At 43.9% G+C, this 24,730-nt stretch overlaps 1 long non-coding RNA gene and 8 other non-coding genes across 9 annotated transcripts; 8 read left to right on the top strand and 1 right to left on the bottom strand.

Annotated features, from left to right (window-relative positions):
* Window positions 1-11,889: 11,889 nt before the first annotated feature.
* Window positions 11,890-11,980, top strand: LOC121055633. Its single transcript, XR_005812667.1, has one exon. It is a non-coding gene; the product is annotated as a small nucleolar RNA Z182 (small nucleolar RNA).
* A 202-nt stretch (window positions 11,981-12,182) lies between these two features.
* Window positions 12,183-12,264, top strand: LOC121055640. The gene has a single exon (XR_005812674.1). It is a non-coding gene; the product is annotated as a small nucleolar RNA Z185 (small nucleolar RNA).
* A 1,132-nt stretch (window positions 12,265-13,396) lies between these two features.
* On the top strand, window positions 13,397-13,505 carry LOC121055629. Its single transcript, XR_005812663.1, has one exon. It is a non-coding gene; the product is annotated as a small nucleolar RNA Z173 (small nucleolar RNA).
* Window positions 13,506-14,705: 1,200 nt separating this feature from the next.
* Window positions 14,706-14,785, top strand: LOC121055622. Its single transcript, XR_005812656.1, has one exon. It is a non-coding gene; the product is annotated as a small nucleolar RNA Z168/Z174 (small nucleolar RNA).
* Window positions 14,786-15,145: 360 nt separating this feature from the next.
* LOC121055639 lies at window positions 15,146-15,215 on the top strand. The gene has a single exon (XR_005812673.1). It is a non-coding gene; the product is annotated as a small nucleolar RNA Z163/Z177 family (small nucleolar RNA).
* Window positions 15,216-15,748: 533 nt separating this feature from the next.
* On the top strand, window positions 15,749-15,830 carry LOC121055650. Its single transcript, XR_005812684.1, has one exon. It is a non-coding gene; the product is annotated as a small nucleolar RNA Z168/Z174 (small nucleolar RNA).
* Window positions 15,831-16,650: 820 nt separating this feature from the next.
* LOC121055637 lies at window positions 16,651-16,725 on the top strand. The gene has a single exon (XR_005812671.1). It is a non-coding gene; the product is annotated as a small nucleolar RNA Z163/Z177 family (small nucleolar RNA).
* A 770-nt stretch (window positions 16,726-17,495) lies between these two features.
* On the top strand, window positions 17,496-17,575 carry LOC121055635. The gene has a single exon (XR_005812669.1). It is a non-coding gene; the product is annotated as a small nucleolar RNA Z163/Z177 family (small nucleolar RNA).
* A 4-nt stretch (window positions 17,576-17,579) lies between these two features.
* Window positions 17,580-23,727, bottom strand: LOC107305108. The gene is made up of 3 exons (XR_001551196.2): window positions 23,274-23,727; window positions 22,974-23,123; window positions 17,580-18,389 (listed from the first exon to the last, which is right to left on the bottom strand). It is a non-coding gene; the product is annotated as an uncharacterized LOC107305108 (long non-coding RNA).
* Window positions 23,728-24,730: the final 1,003 nt, after the last annotated feature.

Consider the following 24,730-nt stretch of genomic DNA (forward strand, 5'->3'; position numbering starts at 1 on the left):
ATTAATCTTAGTCGATCGGACAAGCCCCTATAACCATGTCGAACTAGACATACAAAGATTAGACTTAACTAAGACAATATGCAGTCGAGCACGATATGATTATAGGAAACATGAAGATCGATAAGGCTAATAAATAAACCGACGAATTACTTGGAATAGACAATGAATCATATGTTACAATCGGCTAAAACCAATTTGCATGTAATTCTCATAAGCCGATGCAACATAAATAACTGCCGATCTAACTAAAAAGCCGATTGGTATAGAAATAATGCAGCAAAGCAATCAACTACTTATTGATGTAATATGATAAGCATGTAGATCGGTAAAAATCATCGGCTATAGACGGCGGACAAACAACCAAGATGTATAAAATACCTAGCCCAGATTGCTAAGAATAATCATAGAAGATCGGACCCAACCGAGACAGTTCAAGATTAAACCTAGCAATGTCAGGATAGATACTAAATAGATTCAGATTGCTATCGAGCCAATGAGCCGATGACTGGTAGCTTATCGGCTGGTACTCCGATAAAACAATGAATACTAGATCGGACCTAACCGAGACAGTACTAGATCGAATATGTCAAATAGCAAATATCAAACAAACATAGATCGCCCAAAGCGGTCGACTAGATCAACTCAAAACACGAAAGTGATCTAAGTTGAAACTGATACGATAACTAGCAATCATGCAACTAGATTAGAAGATCAGACCGAATCGAGACAGTTCTAATCTAGCCGAACGATTACCGTGGCCCGGCGGAACGTAGGACTTACCTCTCTGTCAGAGATCGAGACGATGCAGCCCCACGTCAGGTGCCAAGTTCCGCCGGAGTTAAAACCTCAGTTAGGAGGGTGGCGATGCGCCGAGAGTAATTGATCTATTGATTGATGTAGATGATTTACAAGGACCCCGGACATACATATTTATACCCTCGGGTGGATGCTAGTCCATGTCGAAGACGACTCCTAATAGATAACAAGAAATAACAAACTCTATCTCTAACACGACACGATTTCTAATAGATAAAAGAATACAAACAAGTCCCAATCGGACTCTAATCTCTTAGAGATAAAATCCTAACTAACTCTAACTACTAGATAAAATTACGCCATCAAGCCTTGGTCTTCATGATTCTCTGTTGAGTTCGAACTCTTTCAGATAAAATGTCTATCGGCGATTGTACCTTTCCCTATCCAAATCCAATAAAGAAATTTATCAAATTTTGGTGTTAACACTTTTGTTACACCACGATTTCCTGTCCATACTCCATCATGCTCACCCTTGCCTTAGTACGTCAAATAGTTCGAAGCCATGCTTCAAATCCCACCTTACCCATTTCGACATGTGGTTAGTACGTGTAAGATTTCCAGGGGTTCCCAAGAACCGGTCCTTAATTGCCATGGGCGCGACTCTCAAAATCATGCATCCACAGCCTACCATAAGCAATATTTTAGTTATATTTAATCCACATCAGGTGATTAATAATGATCACAACCATTAAAGGTCTATTAAGTCTAACAGTAATTAAATAAGAATTGGTGAACTCGTTGACCCTAAGATGACAATAATAATAAGTGGGAAATAACGGATATAAAGGTAATAGCCCAATAGATAAATAAAATAAATAGCTTAAAACAATGCATGTTTGAATGTAAAGCGGAGATTTTATAATCATGGGACCAATATGGTCAAAGAAGGGTGCCACTTGCCTTTCTTAGACCCACGAGAAACTTCGGCGACGACTTCGAAAACGAACGGCGCTTCGACGGGCGAAAAACCTACGATAAACAGAGCAAACAAGTGAAAACAGGCTATAAAACTACTGAAACAGAGAAAGAAACTATTTTTAGTGGATTCTTGACATTTTTCTGGATTTAATGAAATTTGAATGGAATTAAACGGAGACCGGATGCATTAGTTATGAATTTTAGAAGATTATCTGTGTTTTTAAGCTAAACAGAAAACCTTAATGAATTGTTGCACAATTAATTGAAGGCATGACATCAACACAGGGGAGAGAGGGTGTGCTGACAGGATGGGCCCATCGGGCAGTGACCCAAGGTGGGGTGGATGCACTGACATGTGGGGCCCATGGGGGAGAGAAAGACAAAAAGGAAAAAGGGGAGCTGATAGGTGGGCCCCACATGACAGAGGAGAGAGGGCGACTGACACGAGGGCCCCACGGGTCAGAGAGAGGAGGGGAGGGGCTGATGGGCTGGGCCTGCTGCCTAGGGAAACAAAACAGAGAGGGAAGGGGGAGCTCAGCTCCGGCCGAAACAGAGCGGCGACGGGCGGCGGCGTGGTGGCGACGGCAGAGCGGTGGTCGGTGGTCGGCAGCGGACTGCGAAGACGGCGCGACCGACCGTGGGGCGAAGCACGGCGGACGATGGGGGGACGGTCGATGGCCAGCTCGGGGAAGCGACGACGCGGCAGGCAACAGCGGCGGTGAGGCGAAGGTGGTGACGGGTGGAGGGGCGGTGACGACGACCGGAGCACGCACGCGCGCAGCAGCGGCGTCGGCTTGGCAGTGGTACCCGGAGGGGAAGAAAGAGGGGGGAAAGGACGACGGTGACGAGAACGTCGGCGGCGAGTCGGCGTGGAGGAGGCGGAGGTGGCGACGGGGTTGCGCGGCTCGGAGCAGCAGTGAGAGGTGGAATCGGGTGGCGGCGATAGTCGAGGGAGAGAGAGGCGGTGGCATGGGGACGGTGGCCGACGGTGGCGGCGACGGCGTGGAACGGTGCCAGCGGCGTGAGGATGGTGGTGGCGGTGTCGGTAACGTCCGGTTCGAGTGGAGGCGATCGAGAGGGAAAAGAGGAATGAGGCGGGGTGGTGCTTACCGGCGCGACGATGACGGCGAAGCGGAGGAGTGACGAGGGCGGCGTTCGGCTGCGGCGATCGACGGGAAGCGTGGTGTTGAGAGGCGAGCGCGAGAGGGAGCGATGTCACACCCGAAGTTTCGTCCTAAGCCTAAATCGTAAAAGAAATTCGTAAATAACAATTGGCTTAATTAACTCAGGAAGAATCCCTCTAAAAGGAATTAATTCAATTAAATTGAGGCTCGCAAATCGACTAACAGGATTTAAATTCAAATTGCAGAAGTATAAAATTTGGCCAAACAAATTAATTTAAAACTCGGTAAAAGTGGGGTTTTCCTTTTTCCCTCCTTTTTTCTTTCTTTTTCCCTTCCTTCTCAAATTGGGCCGAAGTCCAATTTTCCTCCCTCTTTGTTTTTCCTTTTCTTTTTCTTTTTCTTTTCCTTCCCGGGCCGGCCCAGCCGAGCCAGCCCGCAGCCTCCTCCTCGGCCGGCCCAGCCGAGCCGGCCCCCTCCCCTCCGCCCGCGCGCGCCCCGCCTGGGCCGCCGCTTGCCCGCGCCGTGAGTCCGCGCCGCCTCCCTCCTCTCTCACGCGCCACTGACAGGTGGGGCCCACCTGTCAGTGACCGTTTCGCCCGCCCGCGCCCGCGCCGCGCCGGCCGAGTCCGAGTCCGCCGCCGCCGCAGCGGCCGCCGCCGAGACCGTGTCGTCGCCGACTCGGTCTCCAACCTCCGCCCGCCCTAGCCGGTGCCGCACCCTATAAATCCCGAGCCGCCGCGCGCCGTCGCCCACTTTCCGCCGTCGCTCGTGTCGCCGCCGCGCTGCTGCCTCTCGCCGCCGCCGCGCAACTTCGCCGTCGGACGCCTTCGCCGCTGTCCAGCCGCGTCATCACCTCCGCGTCGCTGTCGCCGACCGGTCGCCATCCTCGTCGTCGCCGGTGAACGTCCCCGCGCCGCGCATTCCTCCGTCGTGTCGTCGCCGTCGCGCCCGGTCGCCTCGCCGCCGCCAATCGATCTCCGCCGCCACCGCCGATCTCCCGCTCCCGCCCGTGTCGTCACCTCCGCCTCGGTCTCGCCGACCCGTCCGCGCTCTCGCCGCCGCCGGTGAGCACCCGCACCCTCCTCCCCTCTCTCTCCCCCTCTCCGGCCGACCGCCGCCGAGTCGCGCGCCGTCACCGGACGAGGCCAAAGCTCGCCGCTCCCGTCGGCCGCCGTGGTCGTCGTCGCCTCCGCGTCGCCGACGTCTGGCCGCCGTTGCTTGCGCCCGCGCGTTCCGTGCCGTCGCCGCTCGCCAGTCGCCGTCGCCGCTGTCCCTCCACCGTCGCCGTGCGTCGCCGCCTCGGCCGTCGTCGCCGTCGCGCCGTCGCCGCTCGCCGGTCGTCACCGTCGCGCCGTCGCCGTCGCGCCGCCGTCGCCGTGCGCCGCCGCCGCCGCGTCGCCCGCCGCTCCCACCGGCCGCCGCCGTCCGCCCGAGCCGCGCTCTGCTCCCCTCCTCTCTGCTCCCTCTCGCTGACGAGTGGGCCCCACCCGTCAGTCACCCCGCGCCCCCTTCCTCTCTCCTCCCCGGGCCCGCGTGTCAGTCTCTCCCTCTCCCCTTCTCTCACCGACAGGTGGTCCCCACCTGTCAGCCGTCAGCTTCCTCTCTCCTCGCTGACGTCAGCAGCCCCATTAATTGCGCAATAATTGATTTAGGACTTTTCTGTTTAGCTAAAAAACCCAGAAAACTTCTAAAATTCATAAGTAATTCATCTAGTATCCGTTTAGGTCCATTCAAATTTCATTAAATTCATAAAATTATCAAGAATCCATTAAAAATAGTTTCTTTTGCTGTTTCAGTAGAGTTTGTGCCTGTTTTATTTATTTTTGTGCTTTGTCGCTTAGATTCGGACCCCGTCGAAGAGCCGGTTTACTTCGAGATCGTCGCCGAAGTTCCCCAAGGGCCAGAGCAAGGCAAGTGACACACATCCTTGAACATATTGAACCCATTATTGCAAATTCCTCGTTTATTTGTTTCAAATATGCATTGTTTTAATCAAAGTACTTACTTTATGTTATTTTCAGGTAAACCTTATTATTATGCCGTTGTTTATCCAACTTTATTCATTGCTGGACCAGGGGTAACTTGACTAGAGTCAGGCCTAGGTTAATGCTTAACCATGCTTAGAACAAATAGTTCATGGGATCACATGTAATCATGCTTAGTTCTGAATAGCCGAGATAATGATTCACTACCCGGTTCGGGTTAATGTCAACTAAAATATTGATAATGGTGGGCTGTGGGTGCATGGTTTTGAGAGTCGCACCCATGGCGATTAAGGACCGGTTCATGGGAAACCCTGGAAGTCATTAAGTGCTAACCACATGCCGAAATGGGTAAGGTGGGATTGGGAGCATGACTTCGAACTATTTGACGTACTCAGGCAAGGGTAGGCGTGATGGAGTATGAACGGGCAATCGTGGTGTAACGAAAGCTTCTCCTGCTTCCGGATCTACCAAGGCACAAGAGGGGACTGCCCGACTTGGTGTAAAGGAGGGGGTGAAACCTGAAGTGTGGTACGATTAAATAGGGAGGGTTGTGTAACGGGTCCTATCACGGTCTCCTTTCCGGTATGCCGTGGTGGTATGTCGGCGCACGTTCAAGTGTAGTGGAGTTGTGTCTTGTGGGTACAGTAGTACACCTCTGATCAGAGTATAAACTATTCGAATAGCCGTGCCCACGGTTACGGGCGAGCTCCCAGCTTCACTGTGATTAGTGAACCTCTAATAACCTGAGTAAATTGGTTATCACTCGGGACTACTGCAACGTGGTGTAACGTTGAGTAGTGGTTGGGCCTGTTGCAACGTGGTGTAACGTTGGACAGTGTTGTGGTACTTTACAACTGCTTATTTTATTTATGCTTTACTGTACTTAATTACCTTTGTTCTTTAATCTCTGTTATTTGTTTAAACTGCTGCTTTATCGCAACTAACCCTAGCCTGTCCTTGTTAATCCCTATGCATCATTTATTTTCCCCTTGTCCGTGTTACTTGTTGAGTACGGTGGTTTGTACTCAGCCTTGCTTAACTTTCCCAACCCAGAGCTAGAAGCAGAGTCTGATGGAGGTGCCTCTTAAGAGTGGGCTGTTCCGCCGTCGAAGTGTTGCCTGTGGACTGGAGCCGTACCCGCTGGAGCTAGTGTACCCTTTTTCTTTCCGCTGCATTTCCGCTAGAATAAGTGTAATTTTCAGTTGTTTCTAAGAACGATGGTTATGTAATCAACATTGTCTTTTTGTGTACCCTGGCTGGTCCTGGACAGGGATTTAATACACAATCAAGTTCAGAAATTCGTGTGAGGAATTTCTGGGCGTGACAAGCGAGGGGGCGACGATGCGGCCGGGGGAGGAATTTAAAGGGGGATGGAGAGGCGGGTGCGAAGGGCAGGGAGGTGGTTAGTGGCGCGGCCGGGACTCGGCACCGGGATGTGCGGGCAGCGGTTGGCGTCGCCCAGGAAAAGCGGAAGGTGGTTGTGGCGGCATGAGCAGCACGCGCGCGCAGATGTGGCAGCATAGCTCGGGCGACGGCTCGGGCTCGCAGCGCTCACGGGCGGGGTGGTGAGGCGAGGCAGAGGAGAGCGGCGATATGGCGCGGCTTGGTCATGGGCGCGGTGAGGCGAGGTGGCGGTGCGATCCGGGGCGACGGCGACGAAACCGAGCGGCGAGGAACACCCGCGGCGAGTGTGGAGAGGGGATAGGAAGGGAAAGCATAGGCAGCGGCGGCCTTGGCGATGAAGACCGATGTTGGCGTGGCAATGGTGTTGACGCATGACCGAAGACGTCCGACGTGCGAACGCGGGCCGAGAAGAAGGGAGAGAGGGGAAAGGAGACGGCGGGCTCACCGGGGGTGGCGTGGCGGCGACGACCGACGCAACGCGGCGGTGAGAGAGGAACGGGGGCGCGGTGCGATCCCTGTTGGCGGCGAGGATTGACGGCGATGGCCGATCGGCGAGTGACAGTGTGAGGCGACGAGCGGCGGTGATCCAGCGGCAGCGAGGGGCGGCTTAGCGCAACGCAGCTTGCTGTGACAGGACACAATGCGGGAGAGCGGAGTGGCATGTGGTGGACGGCACGACGGCACGGCGCACGTGGGGAGGAGACAGCGACAACGGCAGACGGCGGCGACCGAAGGCCGGCAACGCGACCACGACAACCAAGAGCGCATGCACGCGCGTCGGCGGCGAGCGATGACGGTGACACGGGCGGGATTGCAGGATCGCCGGTAGCCGTTGCAGGCGACGACGCAACCGGGGGAAGCGGAGCGATGGTTGCACTCGGGAGAAGGCGACGCGGCGCAACAAGGCGGCGACTCGTTTGGATCACAGCAGCGGCGCGGCCACAGCGGTGCAGCGGCAAGGCGAAGCAGCGTGGCGCGGACGCGACGGCGACGCGTGTGCGCGGGTGAGGCAGCGAGCGGGTGTGGCCAAAGGAGGGAGACGTGTTCGACAGGTGGGGCCCACCTGTCGGTGTCCCGAGGAGGAAGGAGGTGGCCTAGACTACAAGCGCGGGAATTGGGTTGGCTTGGCCCAGCCCGGGAGGGAGGAAGGACGAATGGGAGGGGAAATAGGCCGGCCGGGAGAGGGGGAGGAATTGGGTCGTGGTGGCTTGGGCCACCGGGAAGGGAAGGAAAAGGAGGAGGAGTGGCCTGAGGGAGGCGATGGGGACTTCGAGCACGGGTTGGACCGTGGCTCGGGAAATTTGCGAACAACACACTTGTTCGCATAATAGAACTAAATCGTGCACAAATCATAGATTCGTACGACGAATTAAAACTGAAACGAGAATCTATGAATTGTTAGCGGAACAGCGACAGGATTTAACGACCCATTAAGTCGAGATTGAACAACTTGCAAAACTAGAAACTAAACGACTTTAACGTAAATACAATCTATGTACGAAATTAAACTCCGCACTATAGATCAATCTCACGCTAGCTAATTAGATAGGAAAACCTAAACAATTACACGATAGATCAAAAATAGATTGATTCGCATGAGTAAAACATACGTGAACCTGAGACTTGGTGGAGAGATTAGCGATGAATTGCTGCTGATCCTCGCTGTTCGGCTAGAAAACCTAAACAATTAAACGGTAGATGAATTTAGATTGATTCGCAAGAATAAAATATATGAGAACCTGAAATTCGGTGGATAAATTGGCGACGGACTGCTGCTGCGAATAGGGAGCAACAGGGCTGCCGACGGCTTACTGTCATGCTGAACAGGGGCGCAGGAGGCGGCTGGAGGTGCACGGGAGAGGAAGACGGGGAAAAGAGGCAAGGCTCTATGGGGTATTTATAGAGGAGCTAGAGATAAAACTTTAATCCATCTCCTATTAAAACAGGGATAGATAAAGTTTCAAAGGGATGAGAATTAGAGTCATAATAGATTAGAAATTGGTTTTACCGTGAGAGAGGTGGAGATTTGGTTGGTCACGGCTTGGAGGGGGAGATCGTGCGATCACCAGGGAGGGGGAAGAGAGGGAGTACGACAGGGGGAGGGGGAGGGGGAGGTGGTGTTCGGCCAGGGAGGGAAAAAAAGAAAACAGAAAATAAAAAGGAAAAAAGGGAAAAAGAAAGAAGGGAAAAGGAAAGAAAAAAAGGAGGAAAAAAAGAAATTGTCTCCAATTTTGCTGATTTATATTAAGTTTATTTGAGCAAATTTTATTGACTGCAATTCAAGTTTAAATCACGTTAATAATTTAAAGCGCTTTTCGGAACATTTTAGAACATTCCGAAAAGCTTCCAATTAATTAATTAATTTATACACTACTTTTCTCCTGAACTTTAATTAACAAATTATTTTCAATACATTTTATTAATTTTAGGTTAGGGTAAAACTCATGACGTGACAATGAGCTACAATCGATAAGATGTGCAGGCAGGCCGTATAGAAAACATAAGTGATGTTGATGAGTTTATTAGGGTGAAGTGTCTAACTTTGGATTAGTTGTACTCTGACTCGGGTCATGATGTGACGACTGGCGATGGACAAAGTATTATCTAGATATTTCAAAACATTACTAAACTTATGTTCTATTGCATTTTTTTTCTAAAATATTACTTAATTCTCAACTTTGTATATGTTCGGATTTTTGATAAATTTTCATACTATTTTTTATCGATGTTTGGTATTTTAATTTAATATTCGCGGATACAGTATATAGGTTAAGATTCAAGGTTTATATTTTTTAACTATGCTAACCAAAAGTTTCTTTACTAATTAAGGTAAAATCCATTTAAACATAATATTAATTGAGTATGTATTTCCTTCATAATACACTATCAACAGTTTTTTTTTTACTTTTGAGTGGTAAGTGATATCATCTTGCCTCTTATACAAGGTAGGAGTCGTAATAAGTAATAACCATTGGATCTTCCAAAATGAATGGTATAGAATTACTTGGGAGTAACATAAAACCGTTCATTACTTTCTGTACAAGTTGTAGTTTGGCGTATCCAAGAAACATGGAGTGATTACCAGCGCAATTAACTAAAACATTTTCTTTGTTATCTTGTTCTTAAGTATTCAGAAATGCTCGCGTCTGTCCCTGTCTAGCTAGATTGGAAGCCAATGCAACACATGCAATCGACCAGTGCACAAAAAATGGCAAAACTCTTTCAATGAAATTCTGAGATGACCAAACTCTTTCATGTGAGTATGACCAAATGTTTTTGTCATGCACGCGATGGGGTGCGTGTAGCAAGCGAGATCCGAGGGGAAAGCCTGGCTAGATAGGCCGTGCCGAGCGGCAACGCATCGTTTGGCGCACACGGTCTGTACCAATACTTTTCCTTTTTGTCGCCGTTGACCTCTCCAATAAATAAAATGTTAATGAGATTTTGCTTTAATGTTTTTGGATGTTGTTGTTGGTAGCTTTCTAGTCATCGAGCCAAAGAGACGGGATGGGTCTAATTCACTCACAACCCATCCAGAAGTAACGGTTAGTAACGAGTAGAAAGGCTATTTAGCGAACGATCGTCCAGAAAGATGGGCCCAGTGTACACTCACAACCCACATCCGTTAGAGAACAAGCAGAAATACTATTTAGCGAATGCTCGCAAAAAACCAGTAGAGTGGTCCTTGGCAAGTTGCAAAACAACATTGAGCTATCCAACACTGGCTTCGGCCTGTTCACGTGGTTCGACCGCGAGGACAGTGGCGCCGTCGACATAGAGGCTGGAGGAGTTTCAAGCAGAGATGAAGGAGGTAATGTGCGCTCGCCGACATCGCTGGACTCGGGTTCCTGCTGAACTCGGAGATGAAGGAGATGATGCGTACGCAAGTTTATCATCTTAGTAGATTTCTAATTTTATATAATTTTATCGTTTACACTAATAAACAACTATTAAAATAGATAATCTTTTATGTTTCATCTTTCGTCAATCCAAAGAATATAACCTTAGCCACAAGCTTGTTGAGATTAGGATGGTCGATGACTACATAAATATTAAGGCGAATCCCGTGTTAATGGAAAAGATGAAAAAAGCAAAGAGGAAAAATAATATAGAAGCAGGTTAGTACCTGCATCGGCAAGTTACTTAAGCCAATAGTACTATCCAATTAAGGGATCACAGTAAAAAGAATTGGCGCGGCGGCCACGAACCCAAGGACCCCTACCCTACCCCACCTGTCAGTCACATGTACACGCGCTACGTACACATACGTGCCCGCGACGAAAGCCCCTGCAACACCGAGCTCGTGAAGACGATCAGAGCCGTCCGTTCCCAAAAGGAGGCAGGACCGCATCCATCGAAGCCGTCCGCGCCGCCTATTAATACGCGTCCTACGGCTCGCTCCTTCTCTCGCTCGCTTTTGCTTTCTTCATTTCTTCTTCTTTCCAAGCCCACCCTCACGTCCACTAGCTGTAGCTAGTAGTACTAGCGCTGCCCTACTGTTCTCAAATCCAATCTCCCTCTTGATTGTGATCGCGTTTAATGCGTCTGGTTAATTTGTAAAAAATCGCTGCGCTCTCTGAATCTTTGTTTTTTTTCTTTGATTTTGGTTTGGAATTGGTGTACGTGTTGTTGGATTGCTCTTGTTCCTGGCAAAATTCTGCTAGGTGGATTCTGTTCTTGGCGTACGTGCCGATCGATGACTTGAGACGAGATGAGATCAGATATCGATTTGTGCGCTCTCGGGACCTTGTCGAGGCACCATGCGTTTTGGTGTATTCTTCCTGGAACTGCATTTTTTTTTCTTGATCTGAACCTTTTTCTCCCTTTTCTGATGCTTCGTCGACTTAATTTGATCACCGTGCGGTCGGTTCTTGCGATTTTACTTCTTTAATTTGATCCATCTTTTTTTGCTTGGATCTTCGGTGTCTCGGTGATGGCTCCTTGAGATTACCGCAAGATCTGAGTGAAGACGATGTATAGCGAGATGAATACTTGACGAGATCGATCAGTTGTGCTCACTGCTCATGATTTGGTTTGGTTTCTTCATTTTGATTTGGTTTCTTCATTTTTACTGGTGGCCAATGATGATGTCAAGATCAGGGAATCAGAGCCTGAGAGGCCCTCAGCAATCTCATCTCTCTTCTTCCCTAGATAGAGTACTAGAGTCAGAGCTCTGTTTTGGCATGGCCGGGGTTCATTTCTTCCTTGTCCGTTTGCTCGCCGGCGCCGGCGAGCCGCCGTTCGCGGCTCGAGTTTTGCTTTTTCCGTCGTCTTTTTCACCGGCAGCGACTGCATGCTCCCCTGCAGCAGCAGAGTTTGTCCCTTCAACGTTCGTGCCTTGCGCGCAACGAAACCATCCGGGCCGTTGGCTGTTCGCGCGGAGCAATCTGCCGCGTCCACGTGTCACTGACGTGCTGCAAGGCCGGTCTGCTCTTTGTCTCGTCGTCTTCGTGATTTTTCTTCGGCTAATCTGTTATACGCCGTGAAAATTAAATTTACTCAACAGTTAAATTTCTCTGCATAGAACAATTAAATAAATGTAAATGTTAGCTCTGTCTTTCTTCTTAATTGTAGTATTTTGCATCTCGCCTTCTGCTGTTACCTTTGCTATAGCTGCAGAAAAAGATTGGGATGTTTATTGTGGTGTGCCTATGATGAATGTTGAACTTGCGTCAGGATTTGAACCACTGGATTGGGCATGTAAATCTCAATAGGTTTTTTCTGAGGCACATTTTCACTGGCTGTTTAAAGAGTGTCTTGACAACAAGCTCTGGATTTGCCTGCTTTCCCCATGAATTTCACTGTATCCTCCTTTTTATATCAACTACTACAGGTTTTTACTTCTCGTTCTCGTAGATTTGTCTCTTTTAAGTGACAAATGTACTGTGCATATTCATGAGGCATGCAGAAACTATTGAATGTATCTTATTGTACATGGCCAAATGATGTTTGAATCACCACCCATCCAAAGCAGACCGAATGTCTGCATGTGCAGAGATGTGATCTTCTGATGGCTAACATAATCGCATGTTTCCAACATTCTTCTTCTGTCTTATTATTATGACACAACTAGCATCTCCAGTTTACATTCCCTTGATATTGACTCCCTCTAGTTTGATAAATCTGTTAGTTTTAGGCAGTGACACGGTCTCCAAAACCCGGCTAAGCCGATGGGTGTGTGCCATGCCTGGATGAAGAACAATATGCAGCCAATGGACATGCATACATGCATCCATTGTCAGAGGCTTAGAGCAACCAAGTTTTGGCTTCTTCTTCTCTTGCAGTGCTGTCCTGGAGATCAGGATCAATAAAGCTGAGGTTCTGCAGGCTCTATTGCAATAGTACCGCTGCTTGCTCTTTTCGACCACCTGCTTCTTTTGCATCCCTTGCTTTTCTTGCACACACCAGCACAACATGCATGCATATTTACTTAATCTTCTTGGATAATAGCACAAGGTATTCTTGCTTCGTTTTCTTGTTCATGGGTTTCAATGGAATTTTCTTGGTGTTCTTCGTTTGCTGTTGTTGCGAGCGTGTGCTGGTGATTACAAATTTACTGTCAATTATAAGGGGTCCTCTCATGACCCTCGCTACGATCTTGCAGTACTAAATTGGAGCTGAAAACTGAGGCACGTTAATTTTGATTTCTCTCTTGGCGCTTGATGTCCAGAATGAGCTTAATTTGTACGCTTTTAAATTGGTAGTCTTTGAATCTGTTTTTCGATTCTTTCCTCCTTTAATTCTGTTCCTCTCGATTTGAGCCGCTGTGGTTAATTAAAATCTTTATAACAAAAATCAATTTTTCTTGATTGTATCTTGCTCTTTTGATCCCCAATTGATGTTTTGTAACATGCAAGAATTGAAGCCCGATGATGAGAAACCATTTGATCCCGAGTTGGAGATGATACTTAATGGATTGTTCTGAGGGCGTCGGTTCGCTGGCATGCATGGCCGGCGTTCCTCGGCCGCAGTTGTATTTTTTTCAACTTCTTTTTTTCATCTGCGGCAACTGCAGCAGAGAATGTGGGCGGAGCTATCTCAATTAACTTTCAGAAGCAATCCGGCCTTTTATGCAAACAAAATATATATGCTTTGATCGGCTGTTGTCTGTGCCGAGGTTGCAGATTCTTTGATCGCTCTACTTAATTTGCAGCACCGATGATGAGTTTACAATGTACTAGGTTGAATTCTGATCAATCTGAGCCTCTGTGGTTCGAACGATGACCAACCGAGTGTTCCTCTCGATTTGAGGCGTTGCGGTTAATTAGCATCTTTCTGACAACTCAGTTTATCTTGATCGTAACATTCAAGAATTGAAGCCTGATGATGAGAAACCATTTGATCCTCGAGCAGGAGATGATACTTATTTGGATATTCTGAGGGCGTCGGCTCGCCGGCATGCATGGCTAGAGTTCCTCCTGCCGTTGCTTTTGTTCTGCCTCTTTTTCTTGTTTTAATATCTGAACTTTGCTGTTGCCTTTGGTGTGATGAAACAATCTTTGTCCCGTAAGATACTAGTTCCACGAGATATTAATATTCTTACGATCAAGCTGGTATCTCGAGGTATCATACATTTGTGACCTTTCAATCTATCATATCATGACCAATAGTCAGGATTTTAGTACCAACTTGATTATAAGAATTTTAGTACCTCATGGTATTTACACTTGAGGTACAAAAGAAAAGATGAGACTAAATCTCGTAACTACTTTTTTTTATTTTTTCTGGTTATTTTTTGTACAAAAGTAAAGATGGGACTAAAACTCAGTTTGTCTTGATTATATCTTGCTCCTTTTGATCTTAACACGCAAGAATTGAAATCCCGACGATGACAAACCATTTGATCCTGGAGCAGGAGATGATACTCATTTGGATATTCTGAGGGTGTTGGCTTGACGGCATGCATGGCCGGAGTTCCTCCTTTGCTGTTGCATTTTTTTCTGCTTCTTTTTATCGTTTGTGGGAACTTTGTTGTTGCTTTCGGCGTGATGAAACAATCTGGGCCGTTGGTTATAGAGCTTTACCCCTATCCTTTTTTTTTACCGTGAGGTACTAGTACTATGAGATACTAATATCCTTAGTCATGCTATCCATCCTACGATCAAGTTGATACCTTGAGGTACCATGTAATCGTGACCGTTCGATCTATCATCATCAATGGTCGGGATTGCGAGGTGGATAGCACGAGTGAAGATTTTAGTATCTCGCGGTACTAGTAGCTTAAGGTCCAAAGGAAGGATGTGATACTTTTTTGATCTTAACATGCAAGAATTGAAGCCTGATGATGACAAACCATTTGATCCTCGAGCTGGAGATGATACTTCTCAAGATTGTTCTGAGGGCTTTGGCTCGCCGGCATGCATGGCCGGAGTTCCTCCTTTGCTGTTGCATTTTTTTCTGCTTCTTTTCGCCGTCTGCGGGAACTGCATGCCCCTGCAGCAAGATTGTTCTGCTTGTCGGGCCGATGATGCTAAACATGCTCCTACGGTCTAGACCTATGGGGAGGTTTTCCTAAGCATATTTCCCAAGCTGAGGCCCCTCATTATCAACCTTTCTGATTTATCTCCATTAGATTGCAGTTGTTAGATTCAAATTGAGTGGGCTGCAAGTTTGATACTTTTGTCGCAGCAACTCCATTGAATCAAAGACTTGGTCGAATTGCGTTCATGACGTCTCTTGCGTTTATTGGAGCTGGATGAGGCACACGACATCTTTTCTTGCCCTAAATTTGTTTTTAAGGCGTTCATGACGTCCTCTATTAGTTTTTACCTGATGAAATATGAGCCTTGGTTTGCTATGCCCCCAAAGTCTGTTGGGTTTGGCCAGTGATGACCATGAAGTACTCTACAGATACTCTAATGAAATCACTTTGTTTGAGCTTTTGTATATTTTTTGGATTGGCCAGTGATGAACCATGACTTGTACCCTCCGAGTAAAATGAGGTGCACTGACTCTCTTTCTGAGGCCAATAGGCCGTGGACGAATATTTTCTGCAGACATTGAACAGCTCAGAAAATCGCCAGTGATGAACCTGACACTAACAAATCTCTGGTATGTATTCCTCAATTATTTTGTCAGGTCGGCCGATGATGCAAAGGAAATCAGTGTAGCCTGTGATGAATCAGACATTTTGACCTGAAAGTATATTTCTTGACCATAATCAGATAATTTCTATTTAGGCACATTGAAATATATATTATTAGATCTGAGACATTTCACCTATCCATAATCCATAATTACTTTTGAGCAAAAATGACATCACATATCTGTTTCTGCATTACATTTCTTCTGTTTTGACTTTTGAGCAAAAATGACGTAACATTTCCTCTGTTTCTGCATGTTGCTGACTTGCTTATATTGAAATTTCTATTCTGTCTATGTAGCTTTTGCTTGTTTCGTACCAAAGATTTTTGAATTGGTCACTGATTTATATGAAGTGCTTCATTTGCTCCTGAAAAAAAAATGATTCAGGTAATCAATCTACTTGATTGCTTCTTTTGTGGGCCGATGATGTGAACCATTCTCCTACGGTCTAGACCTGTGGGGAGGATTTCCTAACCATATTTCCCAAGAGCTGAGGCCCTTAGCTTTATCAACTTCTTTCTGATTTCTCATTCCCAAGAAAATAGCAGTGGCTTTCTTGTTTGCCTTTTTGCAGTAGCAACTGCAGTACTTTGTGTCTAGACCTGCTAATGGGTTGGATGAAAATGAGTTAAATGGGTTGGTTTTAATTTGGATTGTGTTTGGTTGGGTGCAAATGGATTGTAACTTCAAATGGTCTAGATTGGATTGGGTTATAAAGACAAATGGATTGGTATGGACTGGATTTGGTTAGGTTATTTTAGTTTCTAAATGGATTAAACCCGCGGAGGGTAGATAGATCCTTTAATTGGTTAGCCAATGGATAAGATAATAGACATACGTGGGGCCCACATATAGAAATCGACCAAAATTTGCACAAAGTTGCTTTTATACATAACAGATCATTCCACTAAATTTCAGTCAAATTTGATAAACTTTTTACGTTAGTTTATACATATCAAATGGTGCATCCATTTTGCAAGATGGGTTGAATCCATTTTAACTAAATGGGTTGGTGCAGGTTGGGCTAAAATCAAAATTGGATTGGTTTGGATTGAATTCCAATGAAGAATAATTGGTGCGGGTTGGTTTGGTAAACTAATTAGCAAAGAAATGGATTGGAGCTTATTTGGATTGGATTACAATCCACTGGCAGGCTTATTTGTGTCTTTTGTATTGTTTGAAGAAAAAAATGATTCAATGATGTAAAATGTGAAGAAATGAAGCATAGTCAACATTAGGTCCAAGTGTACTCCTGTCAGTCATAGGAATAAAAATCTGCTTTTTCAACCGTAGTTTGTTTTTCCCCGAGTCCTTCGGATTGGCCAATGATGAAAAGTGAGTTGTACAGATACTCTTTTGAGTTGAATTAAGTACACACATAGAATCTGAGGCCTTGAATTAGCTCCGATGATGCTATGAGCTTTTATGTCACATTTGAGCTTTTGTTTGTTTCTTGGATTGAGGTACTCTTTGAGTAATTGAGTTGCATCGAGTCTCTTTATGAGACCATGGTTAAGCTTCTTTGCTAGTCTCAATTTTTCACAATGCACCACTTCCATCTTTCTGTATTATGTAATCGCCTGTGATAAATCTGAAACACTAACAAACCACTTATCCGTATTCCTGAATGGTTTGTGTACAGAGCTCATCAAATTTCATCACCTTTTTGAGACCTCAATAGACAAGTTCAAGGAAATCTCTGTAGCCTGAGGCGCTGGCAACAGGTAATCACATATAAATTTCGATGATGCTCTGGAACTTGCAATAGCTAATCTTTGAAGTCTGGAATTTCTGATGTTGCATCAAATGCAAATTTGGAGTTCTTGATGCCTTGCCTGTTCCAGTTATAGCATTACAGGGTGCACAATCCAGTTGTAGTGAGCGTTCTTTATTTTTACTATAAAACAGTTTTATTTAATAAAACAGTATTAATTTATAACATTTTTAAGCTTCTCGTATGTTGATATTATGACTGTTCCTTTTGATCTGATGATGTAATCCCTAGTTGATTGCCTGTAAATTTATTGCTCTCCAGATTTTGTCCGTCTCTTAATATCAAGACTTTGGAAATTAACGTTTGCTGTAGGCATACTTTTGTATTGTTTTGGTTTGAACCAGGAATAAAAATCAGATCTCAACCTTCTGTTTTGGTTTGAACCAGGATTGGCCAGTGATGAAATTCTAGTTGTACAGACACTACGAGTGAAATGAACTGCAACAACACCCATAGAATCTCTGAGGCCTTGAATTAAACCGAACAATATTGTCTGCGTGTCTGCATGGTAACTTTTGCTACCACACGAGTTCTCACTTCTTGCACTAATTTTGTATGCCAATGGTGTAACGAATATTAGTGCAGCCTATACAAAATTGAAAACTGTTTTGCGGTGGTTGCCTACGTGCCAATGATAAGAAAATGATGCAATGATGAACAAATGAGTTTAATCTTGCAATAAAAATTCTTGAAAACTTGTTTACTTTGATTTTTCCAGTTTTGACTTTCTGCCAAGCTTTTGCCATTGCATCAAATTCACATCTGCAGTTCATGATGTCTTGCCCTGTTGCATATTCTTGTTCTAGTGCAGGATCCCGCTTTTTGATAAACTGTCCTTAGGTAAGACAATTATTTTCTTGGACACAACATGATGGCCACGCTTGATAGAGAACCCCTCCTGACCAAGACTTGTGTTGGACACAACATAATTGAGTTTTTCCTTGATTTTTAATTGCCAACTATGCTTCTATGGTCTACACCTTTCAGATTTGTCATTCCTACAACTGCATATCGTTTTGTGCCTTTTGTATTGTTTGGACAGTGGGCAATGAAGAGAAAACAAGTAAATTATTTAAAAATAAATATAACCTCGCAATGCTCTGAGCCCCTCGTTGACTTTGATCTTTCGATTCTGAACTACCTCTTACTCATAGAATCTTTGAGGCATTGAATTAAACCGCACCCCATTGTCTGCGTGTCTGCATTGTAACCTTCGCTACCACACCAGTTCTCACTTCTTGCACTAATTTTGTATGCCAATGGCGCAAGGAATATTACTGCAGCCTGTACAAAATTGAAAACTATTTTGTAGTGTTTGCATACGTGCCAATGATAAGAAAATGACGCAATGATGAACAAATGAGTTTAATCTTGCAATAAAAATTCTCGAAGTTATGTTGAGGTACTTGTTTACTTTGATTTTTCCAGTTCCAAGCTTTTGCCATTGCATCAAATTCACATTTGCAGTTCTTGATGTCTTCCCTATTACATATTCTTGTTCTGGTTTTTGTTTTACAGGGTGCATGATCAACTTTTGATAAATTGTCCTTAGATAAAGACAATTATTTTCTTGGACACAACATGATGGCCACGCTTGATAGAGAACCCCTCCTGACCAAGACTTGTTGGACACAATATGCAGTTGAAAAACTGGCATAGCTGGCAGTTGAAATAAGGTGTAGGCCATAGAAGCATAGCTGGCAGATTAAAAATCAAGGAAAAACTGGCATTGTTGGGTGATCTGTGTACCAATCTCATTAATTTTTTGAGGCAACAGTGAGCAAATTCACTGGCTTCGTTACCTTTTTCTTTGGTTTCTCTGACACCTGACTGCTTATTGACTTTTTCTTGGTATGTTATGAATTAAAATTTCCTGTCAAAACAGTATACTAATATTGCTCTTAGTTGTTCTTGAGACCTAATTTGAGACAAACCGCTGCACCAATTGGTTCTGTATAGTAAAATTGAACTGGATTTGAGATCTTTCACCTATCCATGTGCTTTGTAGTTCTGTTTTATTAGGAAAATAAGCTTGCTAACATCTCCTAATTTGCAACATTTTTATGTGCTTCCATATGATGATACTATGATCCCTTCTTTCATGCTAATGATGCGACCAAGTGGGCCAATTGGCCATTTGATGTGTAAACTTCAGTTTTGTTGAGGCTTATAGCAATAGATGACTCTTATTTCTGGAGCAGAGTTCTACATTTATTCTATTTTTTGTTAATATCTGCATGTTGTACTGCACTATCTCTGGTTTTGTCCTAGAATTATTGGCCCATACCAAAGTTTGCAGTGAAGTGCCAATGATGACCATATATTGTACTTTCTATTAACCCTGAGAATGATTTATTCCATATCTGAGGTACTTTTCTAAATATTTTACTGCATAGGAGGCATTTATCTTGAATAGCATGGCTTTGTTAATACTCTGCTCTATAGTTGTTTGTTCCATCGGCTTGGAAACTTCTTGATTGAAAAATTTTCCTTTTGTATTTTTTTCTATATAAAATAGAACAACATTTTGCCACTGAAAGTGCATGTCAATAAGAATTATCATGCTATGCCATTCCCGTGACCTACAATTTTGTCCGTTGGATATGTTCTTGTTCTTGACCCTACCAGTGTTTGGCCAGAGATGCATCTATGCCTCTATCCGAGTTCTTTATCTGGTGGAGACCGGTGATTTTTGCAACTTCTGTTATCTATTGAAAGTAACTTTGTTGGATTATTGTGCAGGGCCTGTGAGACTATTTATCCTTGCTCTGATATCATGTATTCTTGGTTGTAGGTTAATTTCATATTATGATTTAGGAAAATTATATCTTAATTGCTAGTTTATTAGAAGCTCAAATTTCACTAACTAAATTTAGATGTATATTATTTTCATTATTCGTAATACAAAGGTATAAAAAAGAACTAGCTCTTCTCTTACTGGTTTGCTCATAACTGTTCTAAAATGACAGCTTAATTCTCACGTGAATGATCAGAAAAAGGGTTGTAATGTTATATTTTCACCGGACACATGAAAGTTTCAGTTCTTTGATTAAGGTACCTCTGTGGCCCTAGAGTACTAAACATATTTATTTGACCAGAATAGAAATTGTCTGACTGCTATGAAAGAAAAATAAAATGAGGATAATAAGTTGGTCATTGATATAATATTTAAGCTGCCACTATGAATAGTTATTTCCACATTGTTAAAGGCATTTTGGGTTCAATTTGGCATCAATTTGTTCATGTTTACTTCGCTTGATGTATTCATTTTCCATCATCAACATTTTTCTCTCTTCATACAAATTGAATAATCCTTGAAATGTCCTTAAGGTTTTACAAGCCATTTCTTTGTTGTTCCTATTGTTGCATATGCTGGAGAAAATTATTTAGTGACAATCTATTAAATTAATTTAGCAAGAAAATCTAGCTTGGTGCACATCTCCTTGTTATTGCTTTTTACTATATCTGTATGTCTTATATGAGGTTATATTATCGCAATTGGGTGGGCTAGTGCTCTTCTTGGGAATTTTGGAAATTAAACTTTTGCAGCCCTGATTTGCCATATTTATGCAAATGATATTATCTTACTGTCACTAATTTAATATGAACAGCTCGGCCAGTCCTTGTGCTCATATGTTCAGTGAGAAAGATACACATATATGACGCATTTGATATTTTGACCTATTCGTTTTATCTGGTGTACATGGCTTAGCTTTATTTCTCCATAATAAATTGGTTTTCATTTTGGGACCCATCTTCCTGATATCTCAAGGCTTGTTTTGTTTCCTCTAGATACACAATTTTTGATACAATTTGAATTTTTGCACCTCCACACTTGACATTTTGTTGCTGATAGCAAAGTCCATAGATATGGCACACGCCATTCTAGTGTCTGCTTTCCTATGATAATGTCAAAATTGGGGCCTGTTTTGCCCATTTCCTATGGCAAACATCAGTTTCATTAGCCTTATTGATGATTGCTGAGAATATTTTTTTTAGTATGACTCTTCTCCGATTTATCATTAATTTTAATTTCGAGTTGTCAACTGCCAGCTTTTGTTTCCAATGCTGAGTTCTAGACCTTTATGCTGAGTTCTAGACCTTTATGCCAATAACCATTTTTTTCCGATGAACCGCTTTGTTTTAATGTAATATTAGCCAATGATGACAATTGTCTTAATTTTGATAATCAATGATGACAATAATTATCTGAGGCATGCTTTGCTAGGCATATCGTGGTGCTCAATTGTTCAAATCACAGTGCATACTAAATGGTGACGTCTGGAATTGTTTAAATTTCATGTGCAAACTCTTTCAAAAACAATAAAGTCATGACTCTTGACAAACCTGAACTTTTTTGGTTACTGTCTTAAGGCAAGCAATATAATCTTTAGTTTGCTAATGGAAACATTAGAACTCAAGGAAATTGTTTTTCTAAAAAGCATTTTATTTTCTGCTACATTGGCCTTATCTGATAAGTTGTTTGATCACTTTATTTTCTGCTATTGTCATTATTTTATCATTTTCATGTTTATGATTGGTTTTTTCCCTTACTAAATTATTGTCACTGGTATTGGATTGTGCATGCAGACCTAGTATGCTTTGGCTCACCCCAGCAGCGTATCACATCACGGAAGGTCTCCATTGACAGTTTGCAGGAGTGGGACTGGGAGGTGGAGGTGGAGGGAAAACAGAAAATGAAAAGGAAAAAAGGGAAAAAGAAAGAAGGGAAAAGGAAAGAAAAAAAGGAGGAAAAAAAGAAATTGTCTCCAATTTTGCCGATTTATATTAAGTTTATTTGAGCAAATTTTATTGACTGCAATTCAAGTTTAAATCCCGTTAATAATTTAAAGCGCTTTTCGGAACATTTTAGAATATTCCGAAAAGCTTCCACTTAATTAATTAATTTATACACTACTTTTCTCCTGAACTTTAATTAACAAATTATTTTCAATACATTATTTTATTAATTTTAAGCTAGGGTAAAACTCATGACGTGACAATGAGCTACAATCGATAAGATGTGCAGGCAGGCCGTATAGAAAACATAAGTGATGTTGATGAGTTTATTAGGGTGAAGTGTCTAACTTTGGATTAGTTGTACTCTGACTCGGGTCATGATGTGGCGACTGGCGATGGACAAAGTATTATCTAGATATTTCAAAACATTACTAAACTTATGTTCTATTGCATTCTTTTTCTAAAATATTACTTAATTCTCAACTTTTTAGGAAATTGTTTTTCTAAAAAGCATTTTATTTTCTGCTACATTGGCCTTATCTGATAAGTTGTTTGATCACTTTATTTTCTGCTATTGTCATTATTTTATCATTCTCATGTTTATGATTGGTTTTTTCCCTTACTAAATTATTGTCACTGGTATTGGATTGTGCATGCAGACCTAGTATGCTTTGGGTCACCCCAGCAGCGTATCACATCACGGAAGGTCTCCATTGACAGTTTGCAGGAGTGGGACTGGGACATGATGCATGAGCAGGCTTCCAGATTGATAGGCCATTTTTATTTGGTGTCTCTGTAGTTTTTTATCTGCTTGGCCTTTTGTTAGCAACCTATTTTGAGGAATATCCTTATTTGCGGAAATTCCTACTGCATTGCTTATCTGATCATGTTTGTTACTACTGGATAAACATGAAGTCTGTAGTCGATCCATTTCTAGATACAGAGTTAAACAGATTCATTCATATGTGCTTTCTCTGAAGAATTGAATGAATGCTAACGCAACCATGCAAGCACAGTAGAATTTGTGTGCAATTGTAATCTTGTAACAAAACAAAACTGAGAAAAAAGGACACTTGGTTGCAGAACATTATCTATAACTGGATTTGTTGCTAGATGCAAAGAATTTACCTGTCTTTTCTTTCTCCAGGACTGAAGAACAACCACAGCAACAATGCATCGTGCGCTGTTACCACACAGAATTACAAATTGAGCATACCAGTAACCAGTGGGATGAATCCAATTGAGCAGTGTTCCATAACTCAGAAAGCTTATTTATTCCTACATGCAAGGTAAATTGATTCATGCATATGAGCTGTCTGAAAGAATGAAAAAGTACCAATGCAAGCATGCAGCAAAGAAATGAGTAACCATGGAGCTCTTGTTTGTAGAAAATTATCTACTAATTACTGCAGAAGAAACTTGGATTACCTCCTAGTTGGAAAAGATTTTTACATGCCCTTGTTGTTCTGAAGAAATGAACAGCTACCACTGTCCACTGCAACGACTCCGGTCACCTGCAGAATTACGCTGCCACACAGAACTAGAGAGCTGTGCTGGAAAATCCAGTTGGGAATGGGAGGTGCTCTCTTGCATCGCAACCATCAACCACATCTCAAGCGGTGGTAGGAGGACGGCACCATCTCGGGAGCAGGAGGCGGCCGACGGCGAGGAAGTAGAGCGGGGTGGCCGGAGTTGAGGACGAAGAGGCGCCATGGATTGGCTGACGAGGCTGGCCCCACCCTGGGGAGGAGCCTCACCGGGAGCGGCGGTGTGAGGTCGGAGATGGCGCCGCGGCGGAGTCTCTCGGCGCCTCACCACACAGTCCAGTCCAACCGACGGTGGCTCGCCTTCGCCGGAGAACAGCGCAGAGAGAGAACGTATTCTGTTACGGCCCATGGGCCCAAAATGTATTAGTCGCTTCGCTTGTTACCACTTAATGAAAAATTTTCATTTCTTCTCCTAAAAAATTATCATTACAATTCCATTATTCATAGACGTGCCATTATAAATAGGTTGAGACTACTTTAAATATGTCACTTTCAATGCTCGAATCATAACTGTTGACCACTCTTGACCGTGATTTTCTCATATTAATAAAAATATCTCCCGTTTTGCTTGATGGATATGGATGATGATGTCCGGCTTGTCAACGACTGACTTGTGGAGGAGCGAAAGACTAGGCGAGGGCTCCGCTCTAGCAGGGAGAGGCAAAGGCTGGTCAAGGCTAGAAGAGGTGACGGTCCCGTAACGACGATGCAGATTCACTTGTTGTGGGGCTCGCAGACATGTTGTTTGTAGTAGTATCCATCAGTGGCATCGCGCCTGCGCCTATGGCTCCTCCGCCCCTCTTGGGGTGCCTCTTCACTCGCTTTGTCATGTCCCTCCCACGCTTATCCAACGGCACTGTGACCTCAGCCCCAATGGTGGCGTTCTAGTCACATAGCAGTGGTCGGTAGTGGGGAGGAAGAGGAGCATCAGTCCCAATAATGTCTATTGCTTTCTCAGCCGAAGAGTATCCCGTCTTTGCCTCACTGGAATCTTTGTTTATATCACCAGCGACACTAGTAGAATTGGGGAATTTTTTTTACTCGGTGTCTCGATGCCATATAGTATCGACGAGATATTTTAGTCTATAATAAATACGGTACACAGAAAACACGTATAATACCGATTTGGGCATAGGAGGTGGCATGAGAGTAGTTTCATATTCTTTAAACCCGTAAATTTCTAATGACATGGATACAATTAACAAAAAAATATTTGTTTCAATTCTCTTATACAAGGTTTCTTTTGCATCAATTAAATACCTAAACAAAAAGACACGTGGTATAAAAAGGTGATTAAATTTAGATTATTCGACGACAGTACTGTTCCACTTGGTACCA

This window comes from Oryza brachyantha, chromosome 10 (genome assembly GCF_000231095.2).
Source record: "Oryza brachyantha chromosome 10, ObraRS2, whole genome shotgun sequence".
In the NCBI taxonomy this organism is placed as follows: domain Eukaryota; kingdom Viridiplantae; phylum Streptophyta; class Magnoliopsida; order Poales; family Poaceae; genus Oryza; species Oryza brachyantha.